The following is an 18,663-nucleotide window of genomic DNA, read 5'->3' as shown; positions in this document are numbered from 1 at the left end:
TCTCCAGGGTCCATCTGTAACCAGTCATATGAATGTTTACAATAGTCAACATCAATCCCCAAACTTTTTCAGAGGCGTGGAGGTCAATCAAAATTCCAAAACTTTTCCTCAGAAAAAGAACACATGGCTTAAAAGTAGAAGAGAGGAACATAGCCTGCGGTGCTAGATTAAGGAAGATATCTACGAAAATGGGGTGTTTCTGCTGAGACTTGGAGGGTGTGTTGCATTGGTTGGGGGTCAAAGGAACAGAAATCCTTCTGGGAAAGCTAAGAGCACATGCGAGCGCCCTCAGGTCAGAAAGCATGGCCTTTCCAAGTTGTTCAAAGAGAGGCATTGTGCCTACAGCCTCAGGGGCAATAGTGCTGCAGAGAGTCTGTGGGCACAGACATGCACCAGAGGATGAAGACATTTTTTCCATTCAGTTAAAACTTGGGCCGCTACGTCCAGAGCATGGATTTTCATGAGGGAAGGGAAATTATTAAAGTTCCATTAATTTCAACATGTCCTCATAGCTTTCCTTATAATCTCTGGGTAAGTGTTGTCTCCTCTCCTTTAATATGGGTACTTAACTCAATTTTAACTCACTTTTCTTTCCTTTTACTCCAGAATTTCACTCCACAGTTATGGTCAATTCTTCTCAGTCAATCCCACTCTACAGGTATCAGCTCTTCTGCCTTCAAATAGGCAAAAGTTTCCTGGTTCCTAATCGTTAACCTTTTGCTTGACTCAGCTCCTGTTCCTTTTGATGTCCATGAATTATTTCTCTTTTAATTACTAAGATTTTAAAAGATTTGGTCTGTACCCATTCTTCCAAGTTGTATCACTGACCAAGCTCATCTTAGGCCCTGACAGCTTACATGTGATTTGAAAACTCTTCTCAAACTACCTGCTCATCAAGTGCAGAATATACTTCCTTGTTATCAAACCTCAAGGCTTCTCTCATCTCAATCTTCACTTGGTTGAAAGGTTATGTCGTCGCCCACCTCCCTCAATTTCTTCCGCTAATCTCACCCTTTGTTTGCTAAGACTAACACTTTCCTGTCATCTTTGTGTCTCTTTTTCATTCCTCCCTTTTTCCTCCCTTTTTATGGTCTTCCGTCAACCTTCTGTACTTCTGTCTCCTATAAGGGAGAAGTTCAAACAATGACCCCGCTCTCTGCCACCCACTTTACAGCAAGTTGCTCTTTTCTTACTCTCATCCCATTGTTTTCTGTTTCACTTCTGGGGCCCTGAATAAAGCCTTTAGATAATTTCCTGGTCTGGGGTATAATCTGGGTTTGTGATTGTCGAGAGGGGTTATATAACCACTTGTAATTGCTCCCTACTTGTTTCTTCACTAGACCGCGTGCATTTTGAGGATGGGGACTGCGCATTCCTCACTGTTGTATCCAGTGCTTGGCACCTTGTTCTCCTCTACAGAATAGACGCTTAGCAAACAGCTTTAATACGCAGAACCGCTCTGGTGTTGATAGCGAACCCCTTAGATGTATGTTATGTTTGATAACATAAGTTTATGTACATTAAGGAAACACACACTTATGTTTATATTCTCAGTGGTTATGATCATTACTAAACCATTTTCATACAAAGTATTTTGAAGTTAACCAAGGAAAATTAACCTTCACACTGGTGGACTTTATTCGATACAAATGATAATAACTGGTCAAAGCAATAATTCAAGAATAAATACACACTTTTAAAAGAGGACGCACGGATGGCTGAATCTCTGCTTTGTTTTGGTTTACACAGTAGCTCTGTCGTGCTTACTGTAGATATAATTATATTTAATCTTTAGGTTTAAGCTCTTGCTTTCAGCTGAACCGTTATCTCCTTGCAGAAAACAAACCAAAAATCTATCTTCCTAGAGTTCTATTTCTTGTGCTGCAATCATTCTGAACTTCAGCTCACTCATTTTCCCACGATGCCCCAGCTGCTATATTGAACTTTTCCTTTAGATCCTATCTTCCTAGAGTATTTTTCTTTTTTAGGTCAAATTTCATTGAAATAAAAATTTTTCTACTAATATTGAATTCTCTGATCAATTTCCCTTGCACAGTCTTCGGTGTCAGCCATTTGGAACTTTAGAAATTCTATGGGCAATCTGGCAATAAAATATTCTGAACTGCAGGCTGAACTTCCCACACATGTAAGCTGTCACTACTGTCTGACTCTGATCAGCCAACTATGTCAAGCAGTGCTGTCACTGACTTTAGGAAAACAAGCAAACCCTTCAATCATGTTGTGTCTGAAAGGAAAGTTGGGAATAAAAATCACCACCATTTTTCCTTCTGTGGTTTATGATGGTGAAACAAAAGTAACATACAATTATAATAATTATAACACTTTTTGAATGTTTTACTGTTGTAAGTGCTTTAGAGTTGGTAACCATTTAATTGTGATAATGACTCTATAGATGCTATAATTATACCCATTTTACAGATGAAGAAAATAAGATATTGAGAGCTTAAGCAATTTGCCCAAGTAAAACAGCTAGTAAGGGGCAAAGCTTGAACTTGGGCAGCCTAAGTTTGGGACCATATTTTCATAATGCTATAACCGTCAATACAATTCTATATTAGGTACATTGTAGATTGTAGGTTTTTATATTTGATTTTATTTAAGAATAGGAATTTGAAGAAAATAAAAACTTTTGACTTGTTTTTATTTAATACTATCAGAAATAATGTCCTTTCCATTAGCTTCAAAAACGCTCAACTAGTTCCCACTACGTTGGTAGGTTTCAGGGTTGGGTGGGTGGGTGTGTGTGTGTGTGCGTGTGTGCGTGTGTGTGTGTGTGTTCGTTCACGTGTGTGTCTTTAAGAAAATGACTTAACGGTCCCATGTCTACTTTATACTTATTGAGTCATTCTCACAGCAATCAAATCCAATGACCCTTTCTACTTCAAGCTAGTCTCATCAGAATATCACGAGGGAGCATTTATTTAGTGCCTACTATCCGTCAGGAACTATAATAAGCACTTTACCTGATTCTTAGCCCTCACATCCATCCTTTGATTAAGCGTATTTATTATCCTCTTTTTATAGATCAGACTTAGAGTGGGTAACTTGTTCAAGGTTACACAGCTTATAAAGAGCAGAGCTGACACTACAAAACCTATGTCTTCTGCCCCAAAGCACATAAACATGTCTTATTTCCTCCCTATAAAAAGAGGCAGCTTCAAAAATAATATCCCAAATATGTGTGTCAAATGTTCTGTATTGTAAAATTTTTTATTTCTTTACATTCAATTCCTTCCCTTTAATTATCATTCTTTGGAAGAATGAGTTGTGGTCTAGTAACCTACAAAGGTAGCCAACATGGTATACATTTTCCTTTTCAAAGTATCATTATGAATTCACAATTTTTTTCTTATTTCTATCTATAGCAATCTTTTTCTTTAATGGTGCTATGAGTTCCTGGATGGGGACACGGTCTAGGATTTTGAAGCTCATGTCCTGTTTCAGGAGCCAGCTGCAGGACTGTCACACGACACTCACCTCCACAGTGCTGCTGTATGTCTTAGACCGTCCACCTCTCAGAACCTGGAGTCCCCCATCCTGGTCTGGTCCCCCACGGGGGCACCATAGCCTCGGGTCTGCCCAGAGCAAGGCCTCCAGAGCTGCCATCACCACGTCCTCAGCTACTCCCTGGTCACTAGGGGGAGGACTTCTGCCCAAGCCGGACGTGATGCCATGACCTATGGCAGTCATTTTTTTAATGCTCAAATATTCCCATCTTTGACCAGTAGGAGCCCCTTAAGACTGACTCTTATGTCCTGTTATAGGCATGACTCAAGAAATCTTTGATGGCTTATACTTTCAGGCACAGGTAGATATCCTAGATTTACTTCCAGCCTAAGACAAGTGTATTGGTTTGGGTTCTCCAGAGAACAGTCAATAAGAGATAGATAGATAGACAGGGAAACTTAATATAAGGAATTGATTCATGCAGTACAGAGGGTGAGAAGTCCAAGACTGCATCGTAATTTTAGAGTTATATTTTCTTAGAAATAAACTTGATCTCCAAAACTTGTCTTGGGAATCCCATTTTTCAACATACACTTTCTGAACATTTTCTTTTTTTGGAATTTTATTTTATTTTTTTAACATTTTTTTAATCACACAACTCTTGGAAGATAAGTCTATGATCATCTGTATTTTTCTCATGTTGGGTAGAGAATTTGGTTTCAAATTTCACTAAATGAAATTGCCATTACCTCCTTTCATTAAAGACGAGAACGAGAAGGAGGGAGAAGAAAAGGAGGAAAAAGAAAGGCTTGTTAACCACTGCTGATTCTACTCTGGTTGTGTTAGCCATCAGTCAAAACATCTGTGACAGGACACACAGTATTAAAAATGCACCAGGTAATCGCATTGAGTCTTTTCCTTCATGGAAACTAGCAGATGATATCCACACTAATGACACTCGCAAAGTGGATGAGCTATTCAGAGAGCAGAGGAGATTCCCAGGCATCTCTTGCCTAGACACAGCCTCCCAGCTTCCTAAGCCTCACTCTGCACATCTTGTTCAATGAAAGGGCACTCTGTCTCTGAAAGACAGACAAATGTCTTACTTTAGTAAACTGTTTAGTCCAGACGGGCCACTGAAGTGACCAATGAACTATTAGTTTTCTTAAATAAGCGATCTGAAGGTCCAGCCTGAGGACCTAAGCATTCCTCAGACCTTCACTCTAATTCTAAATGGATCTAATTCTAGATCCATAATACAGTATTATTGAGTTACATGAGAGGAACAGTAGTTTTTTTCCTTTCTGCTCTGTTATGAACACCAGGTAAAGAATTTGGTTTCAAGGTTTATAATGTGAAAACACTGAAATAACCTCCTTGCATTAAAGACGAGAAAAAGGAGAAAGGAAGAAAGACTGTGGCCGTTGTTGATTTTCCTGTGGATTTGTTAACCACGAGCTGACAGTCCACTGGCACTGTGTCTTTCCTTTCCATTTCTTCAAGCTTTAGGATACTTTCTTGAAACACACACACAAGTTACTGTCCCGATACCTGGCACCAGGATTAGGGTCGGTCACTATGCAGTGACCATAGATAATCCATCCTGAGAAGGGTCTGTTTGTGGCTCCTGATAATTTAATGGTGATTCCACAGAACAGCAGTTACACAGCATAGAGGAAATTCATCTTCTAAAGGCCAATGAAGGGTAGAAGCAGCAAGTAAAATAAGCCCCTAGATGTTTGGTGGGAAAAAAAAACCTATCAATCTTTGTCCGTTGTTTGTGTTTTGCTTTTGAAAGGCACAGTGGAAACATCTATATCTTAATACAGGTATTGCCTTAAAATGAATTTCTTGTTAGAATAAGAGGGGTTTTGGTTTTTTTTTTTAGGTTTTTTTAGGAAGAGAACTGGCTTTGCTTAGAAAATACACCATTAGGCAGTTCGGGGTGTATATGGATGGGAAGGGTGTGAACTTGAAACAGGCTGGGACCTGGGACGCTTTGCTGCTGGGCTTGTACCTGGACAAACGTCTCCCCAAGCAACAGATACAAAGAAACTATAAAGGGACTAAAATTAACTGCGTGCACGTACAGCTGGGGCAAATTATGGACAAGATACAAAAAGAGCAAAAACCCAGCTGCCACTGCTGGAGAGCAGAGCAAAAGCAGGGTACTGCACATGCCCCCTGCACACACCGCCACCAGGAGGATGGGCAGACCTCCTAAGCCGCTCCCCCAGCCCGACCCACCAATGCGCCCCCACGCTCACCCCATTTAAGGGACCAGCTCCCCACCCCCTCGGGGAGTGAAAAAGCGTTACCTGTTCCTTGTTTCCGCCCCCTCGGGGAGTGAACAAGCGTTACCTGTTCCTTGTTTTCCCTGCAGCCTGAGTCCCAGTAAAGCCTTGCCTGAACTTCTCATCCTGTCTCATGAGTTTCTACTGATTAAAGAGTCCAAGAACCTTGGTTGGTAACAAACTCACTCCTAGCACCTAACCTCCCTCCAAGACATGGTCACAATGCTACAAAAATAGTAAATGGAACATAAGAGTGTGGATTAGCAGCAAGAGAGTTGGGCAGAGGAGGAGAGAGGGGGTCAAAGCCACATGTAATAGGGACAGTCTGTGGGAAGAACAGCAGGTTCGCGCGGGTTACGGGAAACTGTGGTCCGTCCGTGTAGAAAACCACTTTGCTACCATTCCACAAGGTCGACTGCACTCAGAAATGCCTTGGTGGGCACCAGGGCGAGGGGGCTGCATTTCAGACTTGGAAAAAGAAAAGGGACAAAGCCAGGAATGGCCTCCCGAGAATCTCCCATGACAACAGAAGGGCGCCGAGTTCTCCACCATACACTGATGGGAGTCTGAGTCAAACTGCGTTGAAATCCAAAAAGATGGGGTGACTCCAGCTAAACCTTGGGTTTTGTAACATAGGTAACTAACTGTGATTTATTTTGGTTTATGTAGAAATGATATAAAAGTTCTGAAAAACCTCATGTTGGTAATGGCAGCAACACCCATGGTGACACATCCATCTCAGCTATAAAAAGCACCAGAATAGAACAAACGTGGTTTCCAGCCCTGGTTGCATGACCTCCAGCAGATATGTTGATGACAAATCATTTAAATTCCCTCTACTTTTCTTTCATCGAATGGACTTGAGGACATGGGTTGGGGGAGAGGGAAGGTGAAGCTGGGACGAAGTGAGAGAGTGGCATGGACGTATACACACTACCAAACATAAAATAGATAGCTAGTGGGAAGCAGCCGCATGGCACAGCGATATCGGCTCGGTGCTTTGTGACCACCTAGAGGGGTGGGATAGGGAGGGTGGGAGGGAGGGAGCCGCAAGAGGGAAGAGATATGGGAACATATGTATATGTATAACTGATTCACTTTGTTATAAAGCAGAAAGTAACAACATTGTAAAACAATTATACTCCAATAAAGGTGTAAAAAAACAGTCAATAAATAAATAAGAAAAAAAGATCTCATGCTTAGGAGTTTATAGGACCATGAAATTCAATAATTGAGATGAGAAGGATTGGAAGAGTAGAAATCATTTAACAAATAACAATGCCAAACATATACCGACTGCTTTTTTGTGCCAGACTGTTGTAAACTGCATAGATGTATTAGATAATTTAATCCCATCCCATCCACACAAAAATCCTATGACGTAGACACTATAGTTTTCTCAGTTCACAAAGAAAGGAGCCGGAGGCATTAATCTCAAACAGACGTGCATATTTAAGTGTCGGGCTTTTTGAACACTGATTAAGTTTTTTTTAGTGGTTTTTTATTTATTTATTTTTGGCTGTGTTGTGTCTTCGTTGCTGCGCATGGGCTTTTCTCTAGTTGCAGCCAGTGGGGGCTACTCTTCGTTGTGGTGCGCGGGCTTCTCATTGTGGTGGCTTCTCTGGTTGCAGAGCACAGGCTCTAGGCACACGGGCTTCAGTAGTTTAGTTGTGGCTCCCGGGCTTAGCTACTCTGCAGCATGTGGGATCTTTCCGGACCAGGGATCTAACCTGTGTCCCCTGCAATGGCAGGCGGATTCTTAACCACCGCACCACCAGGGAAGTCCCTCAACACCGCTTATTTTTGAGGCATCACCTTGGCTGGGCTACAGTCCTCCGTTATCCCAACAGCACTAATCTAAGACGCTGCTGCTGTGAAGGTACTGCATAGATGCAATGCCAGTCCGTAATGAAGTGAGGTTAAGTCCAGGTGATTGTCTCAGATAATCTGGGCGGGTCTGAGTCAATCAGCCAAAAGGCCTTATTAGAGCGGAGGCTTCCCTGGAGAAGAAATCCCACCTGTGGACAACAGCGTCCACTGATCTCCAGGAGTCCTAGCCTGCCCTTCCTGTTGGCCGCAGCTGTTGAGGAGTATGAAGACCACTCCTTCCTGTCCTCTTTCATAACCGCTGGTCCCCAGCACGGACACCACCCTCTCGCCCTGGGGGTCGTGTGACAGGAAGGCCCACTAGAACATCCTCCAGATTTGATACTGGACAGCGCTTCCATCAGGCCACAGAACTGAAGCATCAGACAAGCAGGCATCTGTTTCATCTCCTTCCAGAAGCCAAAAGCACCAAGTGTGCTGCCCTTCCAGGGTCATTAGCATCTCTCCTCACAGCTGTCACCTGAGACGCGGACCTCAAGGAAGGGAACCTCAGAGCCAGAGGGAGAAGGGCTCTCATTGAAGAAGTGGGGGGCGCCCTTGTGCCTACTTTCCCAAGCTTTGCTCAGCGGCCTGTCCTTTGCAGGTCTGGCTCACACCGATGAAGTTCAACCAGCTGCTCCTCATTCACTTACCAGGGTGGAGCATGTGGACCTTGCAAAGTCCCGTGAACCCAAAGTTCACGGTCTAGTCACGGCCCCATTTACCCATAAGCACACACTGTGCCCAAGTGTATCATCAGAACTCCTAATTCTCATGCTATAAATTAGAGCAGAAAATTAAAAGGCGCTCAAGAGGAAGGAAGAAATATGACTATTACCTCAAACGAGATGGTAATTCGCTTGTCCTCTTCCCTCTGAGCCAGCGCTGGCTGTTAAAAATAAGTCCTAATAACAGTGCTAAATGAACTCAAATCGCAGATGAATGTGAAACTGACCTACTTGAGAGATTTCAAAGCTGGTTTATTAAGGTAGTTATTGTCACTAGGAGGTTTGACTCATTCTTAACTAGGTGAAAGGTGAGTGCGATAGTTAATTTTATGGATCAACTTGGCCAGGCCGTGATGCCCAGATATTTAATAAAACATTATTCTAGATGTTTCTGTGAAGGTGTTTTGGGGGTGAGGTTAACATTTAAATCCGTGGACTTTGAATAAAGCAGATTGCCCTTGTAACATGAATGGACCTCATCCAATTAGTTGAGGTTCTAGAACAGACTGACCTTCCGTGAGCGAGAAAGAGTCCTCAGAGCAGACTGGCTGCAACCCTTTCCCAAGTCTCCAGCCTGCTTGCCTCCCGCATCAGACTATGGACTCACCAAGCCTCCACCACTGCACGAGCCAACACCTTAAAGTAAATTGCTCTCTCGCGCTCTCGTATATACATACACACATCCTGTTGGTTCCTTTCTCTGGAGAACTCTAACACAGTGAGTAAACTGACAACACCGGAAATAACCAGATGAACTTTAGGAATATAAAAGATGAGAACCCGGCAGCATTCACAGACCAATTACTGCTTTCACCAAATATCTTCGCTAACACTGTGACATCTTAGTGTCCAAGTACCAAAAGGAACAGTCCTTACAAATATATGCTAATATACATCCACTATATAGGCAGGGCGCAAAGGAGCACTTCGCCACAAAGTCCCTCCTCAGTCCGTTCAGGCTACTGTAACAAATACCACACACCGGGTGGCTCATAAACAACAGAAATGTATTGCTCACCGTTCTGAAGGCTGGAAGTCCAAGGTCATCCTGCCTGCACAGTAGTCGGGCTCTGGCGAAGACCATCTTCTGGACTGCAGACAACCGACGTCTCACCGTGTCCTCACACCGTGGAAGAAGCAGGGGAGCTTTCCCAGCCGTCTTTTATAACAGCACTAATGCCTCACGAGGGCTCCACCCTCATGACCTAATGACCTCTGCAAAGCCCCACCTCCCAACATCATCACGTTAGGGCATTAGGTTTCAACACATGAATTTGGGGCATGTATACATTCAGATCATAGCACCTTCCAAAGACTGCATGCTGATTTCAGGGCCACTGACTGCTCCAGCAAAGTTCCTGTGCTTCTGGGACTTACCTAGCAATATGGACAATCCCTAGAAATCTAGGAACTCAGCCGTTTTTTAAGTCCAGCTGATATTAATCAAGCACCTTCATCACGGGGAGGGGATGGATATTCCCTGATGTCATGGAGCTCAGAGTCTGGGGGAGAAGTAGATGCTCAAATACTCAGGCAAATGAAGGTCTAATTACAGACTAAGAGAAGTGCTGTGAAGAAGGATGCCTGGTTATTTGAGAGAGTATAACAGAGGCATCCAGTCTCCTGAAACCTGGCTACTCAGAGTGAGGTCTGCAAACCAGGAGCACTGGCACCACCTGGGAGCCAGTTAGGAAAGAAGGATCTCAGGCCCCACCCAGACTTGCATTTTAGTAAGACCCCCAGGTGATTCACATTCATGTTAAATTTCAGAAGCAACAGCCTTAGGGGGATTTAAAAAAAACCCAAAAAACCTGTTTTACTATGGCTCGAACATTCCAGCTGAGATCTAAACGGAAGGGGGAACCACTTTGTCAAAAGCAGAGGAAACAGTTTTCATTTATATGCAGCGATCATCATTGCTAGTTACCAAACATTTCCAAGTATTTTTCCCTGACACCTTGTAGGACTGTCCTTTCCTGTCCCTGTGAAGTTGGATCTGGCCAAGTGATGCTCTGGGTAGTGAAATATGACCAGGAGGGTGGAATTTTGGAGAACCATAATGTAGTGTGCCATTCTTTTTCTTTCTGCCATGGTTGTCAGTGTGTTTGGGGTTTCATAGTCAATAGGGAAGCTGGAACAGAACCTTCATCCTACCTGGAATGAATGTGTAGATTGCATGACTGATAAGCTCTGTTGCACTAAGCTCCTAAGATACCCTGGAGACTGTTTCTGCCTCACTGATACAGTGGACCATCAATTGATTCATTCAGCTAATACTTACTGAATGTGGACAAGGTGTCCAACACTGATCCAGCCTCTGCGGACTCACAATAAAATCAACCAGACAAGGCCCTGCAGGGTCTTCTCTTTGTCTGGAGAAAGATAGGCACATGGGCAACCAATCAAATAATCATTTCAGACAGCAAGATGCACTACGAAGGGAGTGAAATGAGGTGTGAGCCTAGAAGGCTGTGATGGGGACCATTTCAGACGGTGGTCGGTCAGCTTCTCTCTCCAAGGAGCTGCTATGTGACCTGGTACCTGGATGAAGAGAAAGACCCAGACATTTGACGGTCTGGACAAGAGCCTCAAGGCAAAAGGAAACAGAGTGCTCTGGAGGTGGGAACAAGTTTGGCAGCAGGAATTTAGTTTTAGGGATGAGAAATCTGACACCCGGTTGATTCTCTTTCCAGTGTGGATGGCCTGTTTTTTGTTTGTTTGTTTTGGGAGTGTCGTGTTTTTGTTTTTGTTTTTTTTGCGGTACATGGGCCTCTCACCGCTGTGGCCTCTCCCTGTTGCGGAGCAGAGGCTCCGGACACACAGGCCCAGCGGCCATGGCTCACGGGCCCAGCCGCTCCGCGGCATGCGGGATCCTCCCGGACCGGGACACGAACCCGCGTGCCCCGCATCAGCAGGCGGACTCTCAACCACTGCGCCACCAGGGAAGCCCTGGGGGTGTCGTCTTGTTTTTGTTTTTTCCCTCCTTATTTGAAAGTGTTTGGAATTTTTTTCTTTATTTTTAGAATTTAGAAATTGCACCTGGAAATAATAATATTTTCTTTACTATTTTTAACTGGGGTTAGAAGAATCTTTAAGATCTAACTCGATTTTTTTCCTTCAATTTAGGAAATTCTTTCAATTTTTTTAACTGTACTTTTTCCTTTGTTCCTTCTCTTCCTGGATAAAACTACCGTGTAGATTTTGGTATGCCTAGCTCAATTCTTCAGAGTTTATTGTTTATCCTTTTTCTCAAAATATCTCTATTATCTTTTATTCTGTCTTCTAAGAGTATTCCTCAAATTCCTTTTCCAGTTCAACTAAATTGAAATTAGAAAAGTGGTCATTCTGCCCCTCAATGAATCTGATCATTTTTTGCTAGCAATCACTTTTTCTTAATTTCAAAAAATATTTCTCCTCTTCAGTTGCTTCTTTCACATAAGGTTTTATGTTATCAGTGAAGAACCTCTCAAATATTGTGGTGAAAGATGGTGGTTATTTTTTCTTTTCTGTTCTCTTTTGCCATTAATTCTTTAGGGGACTTGTTCTATGATTTCTCATCATTGTCCAAATTTTTCAAGGAGCTGTCTTCCATCATATGCTCCATGATTGTTTTTGTCATTTCTAAATAACAGTCTAGGCCAGTGACATCTCAGAGTGTGGAACTTGGACCTTCACCATTGGCATCACATGGGAACTTGCTAGAAATGCATTCTCCACCCTCACCCTACATCTTAATCAGGATCTCTGGTGTGGGACCAAGGAAACTGTTAACAAGGAGATAGGAGTTTTACATTCACACGAATGATGGTTTGTTTGGAAACTGAAGTGGAGTCACAGTACACACGCCCTTCAAAGTTCGAGAAGCAAGTTTCTAAGCTGATCAGTATCTGCGGCTCTCGTGGGCCCCAGCAGGAACTGTGCAAAGTAACCATCGCCCTTGCCCTCCAGCGATACCCGCACTGTACTCCAGAAGGTAGGTGGGAATCATCTTGAATATAGTAGAGAAAAGTAGGCGACTGGTGGGCATTCCAGCCCAAACATCCCGCTTCCTCTCCAAAGCCATCACCACCAGGTCAATCCTGGGGGGACGATGAGTCCAGCTTCTGTGAGTGGAATTCAAGCCGTGTTCCCCAAACCCTTTAATTGTTCCTTTCTGGCCCCTGCCCTTCATGCCCACCCTTCCCTCCTCCCTCACTTCTTGTGGGTGGCAGAGAGAACCCTAGGGGCATCTGTGTTTGGTTAGAGCTATAGCTCCCAAGAGGAACTAGGCAAGGAATTAAGAAGGTTCAATATTAAGGGGATACACCGCTAGGGTGAGTTTTTGTATGTTTGTTTCATTTTCCCCTCCAGGTCTGTTGTCACAGGTGTGTAGATTACCTGAGTGCCATACCCTTCTCCTTCGGGCTCTGTCTCACCCATGTCAGGCGTTCCCTGCAACAAATCTTCCATGCTATTCAGTACACCTTCAGAGCGGAGGGACACGAAGTGACAAAGCACGAGTCAGTTGCTGTATTCACCTTCTGTCCCCCCTGTAAAAATCAAGAACTTAGCAGCCTAAAACAACCACCATTTCTTATCTCGCAGTCTGAGGCCACAAGTCCCACACAGCTGACTCTGCTCTGCCTCACAGATGGTGGGAGGGCTGTGTCCCTCGCTGGGGCGTCTGGGGATGGGTCTGCTTCCAAGCTCACTCGGGCCGTTGGCAGAATCCAGTGCCACGGGGTTGTAGGACTGAGGTCTCTCAGTTTGCAGGGGACACTCACATTCCTTGGCTGGGGGCCACCTTTCTCCAGCTTCCAGCCCCCAGCACTGGCCGAGCCTGCCCCACACGCGGGGTCTCTCCTGCTCCCTCTCCCCCTGCAGTCCTCTGAGCAACTCTTCTACTTATAAGCAACTCATGTGCTTGCACTGGGCCACCCCGGTCTTCTAGGATAATCTCCCCATTTCTAGGGCAGCTGATTTAGTGACACTAATTCCACCTGTCCAGACCCTGCCCAGCAGCTCCTGATTAGCCTTTGATTGAACACAGAGGGTCAGGACTTTGAGGGGCAGCGCTGGAATCCTGTCTCCCCTACCTGCTCCACGTAAGCCATTAGCAAGAACCTGCAAATCCTTACTTTGACCTAAGCTGCCAGGTACCCACTGGGGACCCTCATGCTTATCACTTGGAGGGTCTCGTGACCCCCTCAGAAAACACTTTGTCTAACTTCTGAAGGAAAGCCCCTCGCCCCCCGCTTTTCCAGTGCTGCATTGTGTGGTGAGAACCCCTCACCAGATCCCCCTCCCCCAGGAAATCACAATGGCTTCATCTGAAACCAAAATGCCTCAGAGACTGGGACCTATTGATGATCGCCTTTCTTCTTGCCTAAGGCTTAACTGTAGACTTTGGCCCTAATGTGTCTTGGGTCATTAAAATGGGATTTGGAGAGTTAAGGTACTTTTGTGAGTTGAACTCACTCTCTAGAAACCAAAAAAGATATGAGAAAAACCATATTGCTCTTGAGAATTATTGCCATTGATATATTTCGCGGTACTAACATCCTCTACTAGGAACTTGAGTGAAATGGAACTGAATGAATTCCATTTTAAAAACTGAATTGAACATGACCAGTCACAAGAATCCAAGGGCTAAATTTCAAATAGTAAAGGCTACAGAAACCCTCTATGTTGAGCTAACCCTCTAATGAGAGAGACTCCCAACACTGACGTCTCAAATGGTTTTTGAGGACACTACAGAGAGAAGCCACATAATTGGAGGGTGTCATCCATTCCAGGAGGGTGTCCTGGAAAGAGAAGGATCAAGCAGCTGACACAATTAGGCCATGAAGAGGTTTCATTTAAAAGCTGAGAGCAAAATCACTGTCCTTTCATTACTATTGTAAGGAGACTTCGGATACACCCCCTCTGGCAGAGCTCGAGTCCATAACGTAAAGAGCGTTGATTTCTCGCCTGCGTGACTTATTTTATTCCTAGTCAGAAGCACGGCTTCAAATTAGCTTCACCATTTATTGGCCTCTCTCAACCATAAAAGCATCTTTTCTCTCTCTTGGTAGTCCAGCTCGCCATCTAAAGTGACCGAAGAAAGCGCCCACTCAGAGTCTGCATCCATCCTCTCCTCTGGTCCCGCTTCAAGATGTTCATCATATGATTCAAAGGGAAGTGAAAATAAGCCGCAGGCAGTGCAGCGCCAGTTTCCTATCTGAGAGGGTTTTCACAGCAGAGCCATGTGGATGAAGTTCAAGGGCAGCTGAGAAGGATGAACTTCCTCCCACACTGGACTGAAGTCCTGAGTTTGAGAACTCAAACTCAGAAAGTGGTGGTATTAAACACTAAAATATTTTGGGGGGAAAATGAGTTTTATCATGTAATTTTAGGTCTGTTATATAGCTGTTGAGCATTAAGATGTCTTGAGATATTAAATTCAAAATCTGTCATTTGCAGTGTTGGAGCATCTGGCATTAATCTGACCCCATCAGCACCCAGCTATGTAGAAATTGTGTGTGACCATCGTGTTTCCCGAGATCAAGGCTCAGAATTGCGATCACTGATTTCTTTCCTCTATTTCATTCAATCTTTGTCGTTTCATCCATGTGGCTCAATGCAATGAGCTTAGCTTTCCTTTTACTCTCTAGTGAAATAATTAAGAAAAATATAGATTTCCCCCAAATTTTATGTTGGCGGCTTGCTTTAGCTTCTGAAGAGGACCAATAAGTCTGAACCCTCAGAGAGTAGACTTAAACCAGACTGTATTCTAGTTGTCCAAGGAGTTGACTTTCATGTTAATAAACTTGTAATGTTTATTGAATTTGGAGCCCTAAAGACCTGGCTCAAATCATGACTCTAGAACTTACTGATTATGTAACTATGAATGGACAAAGCTCTCAAAAACTCAATTTTAGGCCTTCCCTGGTGGCGCAGTGGTTGGGAGTCCGCCTGCCAATGCAGGGGACACGGGTTCATGCCCCGGTCCAGGAGGATCCCGCATGCCGCGGAGCGGCTGGGCCCGTGAGCCATGGCCACTGGGCCTACGCGTCCGGAGCCTGTGCTCCGCTGCGGGAGAGGCCACAGCAGCGAGAGGCCCGCGTACCGCAAAAAAAAAAAAAAAAAAAACCCTCAATTTTATATTAAATGGGGAGAAAAGTTATCATTCAGGGTTGTCATAGGAATTACAGGTAATATCTCTACCATGCTTAGTATAGTAGAGAATAAGAACTAAAAAAGTAATACGCTAGTTTTAAATTTCTATTCTGATTGTCTCACTCATATTATTTTAATTAATCTCAAAATATTCTTGTGAAGGTAAAATGCGATAGAATTTATTTCATGCCTTTAACTGGTGACAAGGAAGGCAAAAAAAAAATCACTCTGGGTGTTTGTGTAATTGACTGCGGGTCATTTTAGACACCAGTACACATTACAGCTTTATTAAAATGAAAATATTTTAATTACTTTCAGGAACTTGAGTATGTGAGGGGTGGCTGACAAGCTTGATTTGCCTTGGAGAACTCCTTGGACAATTAGAATATAATCTTGTTTAGGTCTGCTAACCAAGGGTTCAGACTTATTCGTCCTCTTGCTGCGTGATTTTGGGTTGAATTGAGCTCAGTGTGATGTAGCAACCATAAAAATAAAGGTCCACTCAGTTTTTGCCTGTTATCTAAGGCCGACCTGCACAGTAACAGTCATTTACCAAGATACTATTTTCCTGTTTAATCGAAGTATTCATTTCGAGAGTTACCAAAGATAATCCACCTTAAGATACAGCTTTCTATGAATTTTCCTCTAAGGAAATGAACAGAGAGCTCATAGGTGGTCCACCAAGAGCCCAGGAGGCTATGTACTGTTGCTTGGGGAGATTAGACTCTATAATCGTTTTAAAAAAAAGAAAGCTTCCAGTTGAGGCTTTTGTGTGTTTTTGCCACTTCAGCAGTCATTTCTTTTCTGTTATGGCCAAGTTAAGTTATTATAGAGTTACAGAACGCTGAAACTTAAGAGGAACTTAATAGACCATGTAATTGAAAGATCATCACTTCACAGATTAAAAAAATCAAAACTGAAGTCCAAGCGGTTGTGTGTGTGGCCCAAGGCCACACAACTAATAAATGGCACGTGCCCCAATTCCTTTTTTTTTTAATTCCACAAATATTTACTGAGTTTTCATTAGGTACAAGGCACTGTGCTCAGTACTAGGCAAAGACAAATATAAGTAAGGAGTCACTGAGCCCTGGAGGAACCCTTCTCCAGCTCTACTTTCTCAATATTTAGTGCTTTCTATCATCTCTGAACCCTGAGGTACGTACATCCCCAAAGGAGAAAGGACGTCTGCCCTAAAACTGGGTTCCTTAACAGCAGCTAAAGTTTAAAATCTCAAGCTAGATACTTAGCTCTAAGAAGGAGAGAGAGAGAAAAATGAAAGAATTTTAGATGTGGCCCAAAGTAATGTTTTTAAATAGGAAAGTATATGATAGTTTGTGACCCAGAAAAAAAGTAGAATTTGCTTAACCCAGGAGGCTCATTTTAAGTTAAAATTATGTCATGGTCTGATGCTTTTAAATTAAACTTTTACTACTTAGCCCTGTAAAGTATTTGATTTTTGAAAAGTCTTCATAATCAAGTAATTAGCAAAAAAAATACAAGGACATTTACGAAATGTGGAGAGACACTAAGAAGGACATATCCAGCTTTAATTCCTTGCCAAGTGGAAGACTTTCTTCCAGTCTTATTTTAAATTACATAGATCTCCCTTTGAGAGAGGAAAAAATGACGTCTCACTCCTCTACCTCTAGCAAAAGAATTCACGAAGCAACACAAAATGGTCTCGGTCATAACTATTTGTTGTCCTAAGGATGTGAAAATACAGCTACCTATGACTGGACTGTTTCACAGACCCGATGGGTACCACTCTGGAGCTTACCTCCCATCAGCCAGGTAACTGATTCCTACTGAATTTTGGTCTCAGGCAAACTGAGCAAGTAATTTTCTACTTGGTTTTGCTTTATTATGTAAAACACAAAGTATGCCCTTAAAAATATGGGTTATTCATGCACTATCCTAACAGGCACTGCTCTCCATCTGACTCATAAAATTGATGGGCACCCCTCAGAATGAAACCAACAGGATGAGGTAGTTGGCAGCTTCATTTCACACGTCCACGCACATTGCTTTTTTATAACTGTGGTCGCTTTCTGTTTTCTCCTGAGTGATTTCTATGTGAGCAACTGCTTAGAATTTAGTTGTAAAGATCTGCTTGCATCAAAAATAGGCTCCCAAGTGTGACCCTTCATTTTGAAGTTAAGAGATATTAGGCCATGTGGGTGCAGGGGCTGCTAATGTTTCCGACTTTAAGGGGATGAGATTTAAAAGGTGCTGTTGGCTATGCCAGAGACAATGTTATTTTTGCTTTTATATCCATCCTGTTCTGGTTCTACTTCAGAGTTCAGTTAAACACCTGAAATGCTAAATATAATCTGTGCGAGCAGTGGTTCGTCTCACGGGATCAACATGTTATTTTCTTGGCGTTAATCACCTGCTCTAGCTAACTAAGTGTCTATCCCTGAAAAAGCTGATTTTTCCAGCAAATAACTAAAAAAAGTCTCCAAGTTTACTGCTCTAAGAAACAAATCAGCTATTCAGAAGAGAACATTTTTCTATATTCATGTTTAATGACTAGTTCAGTGTGTGTTAATTGCTCTTTACATAGTGAGAATTATTTAGGGTTAATTGTACAATATTTTAATATGTAGAGACTTGGGATTGTATTGCCCTTCGACCCAATTCAACACCCCTTGATTTTTAATAGCACTCATTACTTTCCCTGCCACTTTTTTTGAGGACAGCTCCACCTTGGAGAAACGGAAGAGGAGAAAGGGGGAGAAATGACTTTAGCAATTCACTTTAATAGCTATTCATTAGGCCTCCACCATGCTCAAAACACTCAGCTTAAGGACAGGGGGCAGCAAACGGCAGCCCCTGGTCTTGTTCTTAAGGAGTTTATGGTCCAGTGATGGGTGCAGCCATGCATAATAAGCCAAGTAAGAATAGAATAAAGAATGAAACAGAGGTGCATCTGAAGAAGTGTGGAAAGACAGAAGAGGGAAGGAACAACTCTAACTGCCGTACAGGAAGAATTTTCTCGAAAAGGAGGAAATTGATAGGGTTTTGAAAGCTGGAAAAGATTTTTATAGCAAAGGATGAAAATTCCGATTGAGGAAACAGATTGAGCAAATGTGTTGGGAAAGGAGAATTCACATAGTATTGGGGTAACTGGTATAGAACAGGGTATATGGAAAAGAGAGTGACGCGTGGTC

At 43.1% G+C, this 18,663-nt stretch overlaps 1 protein-coding gene across 3 annotated transcripts in view; it reads left to right on the top strand.

Moving 5' to 3' along the window:
• The window catches only part of GALNTL6 (polypeptide N-acetylgalactosaminyltransferase like 6), a 1,150,777-nt gene that overhangs the window by 810,234 nt on the left and 321,880 nt on the right, over positions 1 to 18,663 (top strand). The gene's annotated exons all lie outside the window — the stretch shown is intronic.

The sequence above is a fragment of the Globicephala melas genome, chromosome 6 (assembly GCF_963455315.2).
Source record: "Globicephala melas chromosome 6, mGloMel1.2, whole genome shotgun sequence".
In the NCBI taxonomy this organism is placed as follows: Eukaryota; Metazoa; Chordata; class Mammalia; order Artiodactyla; family Delphinidae; genus Globicephala; species Globicephala melas.
The sequence above is the reverse complement of the archived record's forward strand: the minus strand, read 5'-3'. Positions and strand labels throughout refer to the sequence as shown.